This window comes from Elephantulus edwardii, unplaced genomic scaffold (genome assembly GCF_000299155.1).
Source record: "Elephantulus edwardii isolate Elephantulus edwardi_28Jun2011 unplaced genomic scaffold, EleEdw1.0 scaffold00043, whole genome shotgun sequence".
Taxonomy (NCBI): domain Eukaryota; kingdom Metazoa; phylum Chordata; class Mammalia; order Macroscelidea; family Macroscelididae; genus Elephantulus; species Elephantulus edwardii.
In genome coordinates this window covers 7867271-7874529 of record NW_006399793.1, presented here as the reverse complement: position 1 = coordinate 7874529, position 7259 = coordinate 7867271, and the positions used below count along the sequence as shown (strand labels likewise).

Genomic DNA, 7259 nt, shown 5'->3' with positions numbered 1-7259 from the left:
TTGGTGCATAGATATTTATTATTGTTATGTCCTCTTGTTCTATTGACCCTTTCAGCATTATGTAGTGACCTTCCTTATCTTCCGTAATGGTAACTAATCTTAAATTAATCAGCAACTCAACATTTTGTTTCTGGATAACTGATGTGGGCCATGACTAAGTATGCTGAGTTAGTGAAGTGGGTACATTCCTGAATTAACAAAGGCAAGATAACAGTGCAATTCTAATTGTAGGTAAAGATCCTACATTCCATGGACAAAAAAGAATGATCCACATCTTAGTCAAGAATATCAGTAGATAAAACCAAACCAAGCATAAATTACAACCCATTAATTTTATTTGGCTGGAATATTTTATAAAAAGTATCTAAATAAAATTATTTTCATAGTAGAATAAAAAGAAGAAGAACGCTAGCAAGAGGCAAGGGCAGGAAATCTCTGCAAATTGACAATCATACTGTTTACACTTCACACAAACCGTTTCCTTAGCTAACTGCCTCTACCTTAATCAGAAATCATAACTAAGAACTCATGAAACTGTTGATTTTCCCTCCTCAATATCTAAAAATAATTTTTTAAAAATTAACTTTGGAAGATGAAGTCATTAGTTCGTATGAAAGATTGTATAATTAGAAGTTGACACTAGTCTTTTGAAAGAGAATATAAATAAGCAGACCAGCTCATGAATTTTACTGCCTATTTTTTCTGAAATTTGGTATTTATGAACAAGAGGCAATTATAAGGAAGAAAGCTCAAACTGCGTTGAAGGTATTGGCAAAAAATAAGACTCCAGGAAGGGATGGGATACCAATTGACATATTTCAACTAACAGATGAAGACTTGGATGTGCTCATAAGTTTATGCCAGGAAATTTGAAGGAGAGCTGTCTAGTCAACTGATTGGAAGAGAGCCATATCTGTTCCCATTCCCAAGAAAAGTGATGCAGCAAAGTGTGGAAACTATAAAAAAATATCATTAATAACAAGCAAAATACTACTGAAGATCATTCAAAAATGGCTAAAGCAGTACATAGATAAGGAACTGCAAGAAGTTCAAGCAGGTTTTGGAAAAAGCCATGGCACCAGACTCCTGTCAGATGGATCTTGTTTGAAAGTAAATAATATCAGAAGAATGTCTTATGTTTTACTATCCAAAGGCGTTTGACTATAAAGATCATAACAAGTTATGGCTAATATTGAGAAAAAGAGGAATTCTAAAACACATATGTTCATGTGAAATCTATACCTAGACCAAGAGACCTAAGTGAACAGAGCAAAGCAACACTACATGGTTCAAAATTAAGAAAGGAGTGTGTGAGGGTTGTATCCTCTCTCATACCTATTCAATCTGTATACTGAGCAAATTATTCAAGAAGCTGGACTCTAGGAAGAAAACTGTGGCATCAGAATTGGAGGAAGACTCATCAATAGCTTGAGTTATATATATTACACAACCTTGCTTTGCTGAAACTGAGAAGGACTTGAAGCAATTGTTACAGAAGATCAAAGAATATAGCCTTCAGAAGGAACTGCATCTCAATGTCAAGAAAGCAGAAATTCTTACCACTGGACCAATAGACATTATGATATACAGAGAAAAGATTGAAGTTGTCAATGATTTTGTACTACTTGGATCCACAATTAACGTCCTTGGTACTATCAGTCAGGAGATCAGGAGGCAAATTGCAGTGGTAAAGTCTGCAGTCGGGGATCTCTAAAAATTATTGAAAAGCAATGATATCAGCTTCAGGAATAAAGTGTGTCTAATTCTGACCATGGCCTTTCAGATCACTTGCTATGCATCTGAGAGCTGGAAAATGAATAAAGAGTACAGAAGAATTGATACCTTTGAGCTGTGATATGAGAGAAAATTGCTGAGTATTCCATGGATGGCCAAAAGAACAAATATGCCTTGGGAAAAAGAGTCAGAGTGTTTCTTGGAGGCAAAGATAATAAAGCTTCACCTCACATACTTTGAACATATTGGTAGGAGGGGCTATTCCTTGGAGAGGGACATCATGCTTGGAAGGGTGGAGTATCAGCAAAAGAGGGGGAGATCCTCAACCAGGTGGATTGACACAGTGACTGCTGCAATGGGCTCTAGTGTGTCAGGAAGTGTGAGGAGGGCACAAGATAGTACAGGGTTCAAATCTGTTCTCCATAGAGTTGCTATGGGTTGTACTCAGCTGCACAACACCTAAAAACAACCACCACCACCTTAACTTACTGGCTGCCAAGCTGTAAATGAATCCTGCTGCCATTTAATTCCTGATCTTGAATATGAATATGTAAAAGAAATAGAGAGGGAATTGATGGCTTAGTCGTAAGGAGTCACACTGCCAAGAAAAGCACATAGTTCTAATCCACCAATGGCTCTACGGGATAAAGATGAGTAATCTCCTCTCGTGTAATTTAATGCCTCTGAAAACCTGCAGGGAGTTCAGATATCGGTCAGTTATGACTCAATATGCATGCAACATAATAAACATACATACATGCATATATACACACATACATACATACATAATATATGTGATGTGCATAACAGCAACAACATAAGAAAGAAAAAAAGAAATATATACCAAATACTACATTATTTTTGCAAAAACTTTATATAATTCATAATCTTTATAAATGCAAGAGATCTCTTAGTAGTGCTTCTAAATTTAAGGGGAGAAAAGAAAGAAAACCACCTCATTCACTGGCAACACCTTTGACAAATTCAAGAAGAATATTAAATGATAGACTAAAGTAGAGAAGTAAATTAAAAGTATTTACTAACTAGAGCAGCAAGGATAAAAATCAACTAATCCATCTTTCTCAGAAAAAAAAGAAATAAATTTAAAGAACATGAGTGTACTTATGAAAAACAGATAGACATTCCTCTGGTACTCTCTGCTTTCAGCGAGGATCCATTCAACATTATTTACAATATCCTTAGTACCATGGCTTCTTCTAAACCCAGCCGGCACATCTGGCAGTTCTCTGATGATTTGCTGTTCCAGTCGTTTCTGCATTATTTTCACTACAATCTTGCTTGCACGTAAGCATGTAATATTAATGATATTATTCAGTAATTTCCGCACTCTGTTGGGTCACCTTTCCTTGGAATGGAAAAAAAATATGGATCTTTTCCAGTCAGTTGGCCAAGTAGTTGTTCTCCAGATTTCTTGGCACAACTTGGTCAGCGCCTCCAAGGCACCAACTTTTTATTGAAATATGTCAATTGGTATGCCATCAATTCCTAGGTCTTTGTTTTTTGCCAATTCTTTCAGAGCAGCTTGAACTTCTTCCTTTATCACCAAAAGCTCTTGTTCCTAGCTGAGAAGAATGGGAATCCCAGAACACTTGATTGTGTTTATGTGAAACCTATACTTGGACCAGGAGGCAGTAGTCAGAAAAGAGCAAGGAAACACTGCATGGTTCAAAACTGGGAAGGGTGTGCACAATCTGCTTTATTCAGACAAAACAACCCTACTTGCTGAAATGGAGGAGGACCTGAAGAATTTGCTGCAGAAGGTCAAGGACTCTAGTCTTCAATATGGATTGAAGCACAACATCAAGAAAACAAAGATTCTTACAACTGGGCCAATTGGTAACATCATGATAGATGGTGAAGAGATTGAAATTGATGACAGCTTTAATTTGCTTGGCTCCCCAATCAACACTCTTGGTACCAACAGCTAGAAAACCAAAAGACAAATTGCATTGGGAAAGCCTTCTGTCAGGAACCTCTCCAGAGTACTGAAAAGCAATGATGTTGAAAGGAAAATTTTTTAAACAATGTCCCCACACCCAGGTATTGTAAGAACCTATACCTTTGATCTTGTGTGAATGTTTATGTTCCAGGAACTAGCTGACCATAAACCGAACAAACAATTACAGGCAAAAACCATATTTTAACTAATGTCAGCAGCAGGTAACTCACCTAAAATTGAACTTCTCCTTTTCCAAAGAGCCAATGAGTTAATTCCACGCCTAAGAACCCCTAGACCTTGTATAAATTCCCTTGCTTTTTTGGGCTCGGGGTCGACTTCCCTGTCTCCTGCGTGAGATACAAGTCATCCTGAAGCTTCGTCAATAAAGCCTCTTGTGATTGCAGTGAGTGGATCTGGTGTGAGTTGCTCCGGGTCACGCCCAGTCTGGGAAAAGCCCTAGTTTGGGGCCTTTCATTTGGGGGCTCGTGACTGGGATTGAGCGGCCACCCCCGCAAACCGCCAGTCAGCCACTTGGAGGTAAGAGGATCCTCTAAAAGTCCTTTGTCTGTGTGGTGCCGCCAAACCTGTGTGTTCGTAAGTCTGTTTTATTTTCAGCTTACTTTCAGTTTGTGGCTGTCGTGTGCCCACTAGGGCCGGACGACTGTGGCAAGCAGACGTGCTTGAAAACCATGAGTCACAGCCCTAGAGAGATGTCCCTTTGGGTGGAATACGGATCCAGAGGCTTTAATAGTCTCTGGTCTGTCTGAGGGAGAGTGTCCCGCCGGAGAGGAGGGGCCCGGAGGGCTCTCCCATCTGAAGCAGCTTTCAATTGGTTGTCACGAAGAGAGCTTCTTGTGTGTCTTGTATTTCTTGTGAGTGTCTGCTGTGTTCTGTGGGAGACTAATATGGGACAGACCATGACGACACCCCTATCCCTGACTTTAGGACATTTTTCTGAAGTAAGAACCAGGACTAATAATCTCTCTGTTAACGTTAGAAAAGGACCTTGGCAAACCTTCTGTAACTCTGAGTGGCCCGCTCTGGGAGTCGGTGGGCCACCAGAGGGAGCATTTGACCTAACAATCATTTTGGCAGTTAAAGATCTTGTTTTCCAGGAAGGACCAAACACGCATCCTGACCAACTGCCATACATCATCATGTGGCAGGATTTAGTGCAGAATCCACTGCCATGGGTAAAACCTTGAGTTTTGAAGAAACATACCACCCCTCCGCGTGCATTAGCCCTAAAAACCTGAGCTTCTGAGTCCAGAGTTCCTCTGGCCCCAGAAGCTGTGCCATTGGCACCACCCAAAATTTATCCTGAGATTAAAAATCCACCTGAGTGGCCTGAGATGTGCCACAATCCTCCCCCATATCAGGGCCAGGTTGATCCCGGTCCCCCCATCCCTGCAAGTGCCCCCCAGGGACCAGCATGGGGGACTCGCAGTCGGAGGGGTCTGGAGAGCCCAGATTCCACTGTGGCTCTCCCCTTACGAGTGTACGGATGGCCCCCAGAGCCAGGACAACTCCAACCCCTCCAGTACTGGCCCTTTTCCTCTGCTGACCTCTATAATTGGAAGACTAACCATCCTTCCTTTTCAGATAACCCCACAGGCTTATTGGACTAATTGAGTCCCTCATGTTCTCTCACAAACCCACCTGGGATGATTGCCAGCAACTTCTCCAGGTCCTCTTCACTACTGAGGAGTGAGAGAGAATTCAGACGGAAGCCAGGAAAAACGTCCGAGATGCTGCAGGACAACCAGTCCAGACTCTTGCTCCCATGGATGCGGGATTTCCTCTCGTTCTCCCCAACTGGGATTATAACACTGCTGAAGGTAGGGAGCAGCTATCCGCTTACCGCTGGGCTCTCGTAGCGGGTCTCAGAGGGGCTGTGCGATGCCCCACTAATTTGGCCAAGGTAAGAGAAGTCCTTCAAGGACCTACCGAACCCCCCTCTGTGTTCCTAGAAAGACTAATGGATGCCTATAGGAGATACACTTCCTTTGACCTCGCGTCAGAGGGACAGAAAGCAGCAGTAGTTATGGCCTTCATTGGGCAGTCTGCTCCAGACATCAGGAAAAAATTACAGCGCATAGAGGGGTTACAAGATTTTATATTGAGGGATGTAGTGAAAGAAGCTGAGAAAGTGTACCACAAGAGGAGACAGAGGAAGAGAAAACAGAGAGAGAAAAGAAAGAAAGAGAAGAACATGAGGACTGGCGAGACCGCCGTCAAGAGAGGAATTTGACAAAAACCTTGGCCACAGTAGTGAGTGAAAAAGAAAGAGATAGAGCAGGGTCTAGACAGACAGGGCACCTGGGCACTAAGGGATCGAAGCAATATGAAAAGAAACTGCAGTTGGACAAAGACGAGTGTGCATACTGCAAAGACAAAGGACACTGGGCTAAAGAGTGTCCCAAGAAAAAGAATAAGCCATCAAAAATTCTCTCCCTAGATGAAGACTAGGGAAGACAGGGCTCTGATCCCCTCCCCGAGCCTAGGGTAACTATATTTCTGGGGGGACTCCCGTTGACTTCCTGGTAGACACGGGGGCACAACATTCAGTTCTGAAGCAGCCCCTGAGGAAGATTTAGCACAAAGAAGTCAGTGGTGCTAGGGGCTACTGGACAAAAATTCTGCCCATGGACCACGGAACGGACTATAGATCTAGGAAAAAATCAAGTGACTCACTCTTTTCTTGTTATACTGGAGTGCCCAGCCCCACTCTTAGGAAGAGATCTCCTAACTAAACTGAAAGCCCAAATTCAGTTCACTCCAAGGGGGCTTGAAGTTACCTGGGACAGCAACAAGCCTAGCACCCTAGCCCTAGTAGTTCAACTAGAAGAAGAATATAGGCTCCATGAACCAGAAACAGAGGCTAAAGATTCGGACCTCGTAGATTGGTTAAAGAATTCCCAGAAGCCTGGGCAGAAACAGGGGGGTTAGGTATGGCTAGAAATGTTCCACCAATAGTAGTGGAATTAAAAGTGGACGCCTGCCCCATTAGAGTTAGACAATACCCTATGAGTAAAGAAGCCAAGGAGGGAATCCGACCACACATCCTCAGGTTAATAAAACAAGAGGTTCTAGTGCCATGCCAATCCCCCTGCAACACTCCTCTCCTCCCTGTGAAAAAGCCAGGGACAAATGACTACCAGCCAGTGCAGGATCTAAGAGAAGTGAATCGGAGAGTGCAGGACATACACCCCACAGTTCCTAACCCTTACACCCCCCTCAGCATGCTACCACCCGAGAGAAAATAGTATTCTGTCTTAGACTTGAAAGATGCTTTTTTCTGTCTGAGGTTGCATCCTGCTAGCCAAGCTATCTTTGCCTTTGAATGGAGAGAACCTGAGGCCAGGATAACTGGACAATTAACCTGGTGTTGATTGGCTCAGGGGATCAAGCATTTGCTGACCCTTTTTGATGAGGCCTCACACCGAGACCTCAGTGAGTTCGGGACCAGCAACCCTCAGGTGACTTTGTTACTGTATGTAGATGATCTGCTCCTAGCCGCCCTAACTGAAGAGGAATGCATTGAAGGTACAAAGAAGCTTCTAAT

General features: G+C 42.6%; 1 pseudogene; it reads left to right on the top strand.

Moving 5' to 3' along the window:
• The first annotated feature begins 5477 nt into the window (after nt 1-5477).
• Nucleotides 5478-7259, top strand: part of LOC102858736 — a 100311-nt pseudogene continuing 98529 nt past the window's right edge.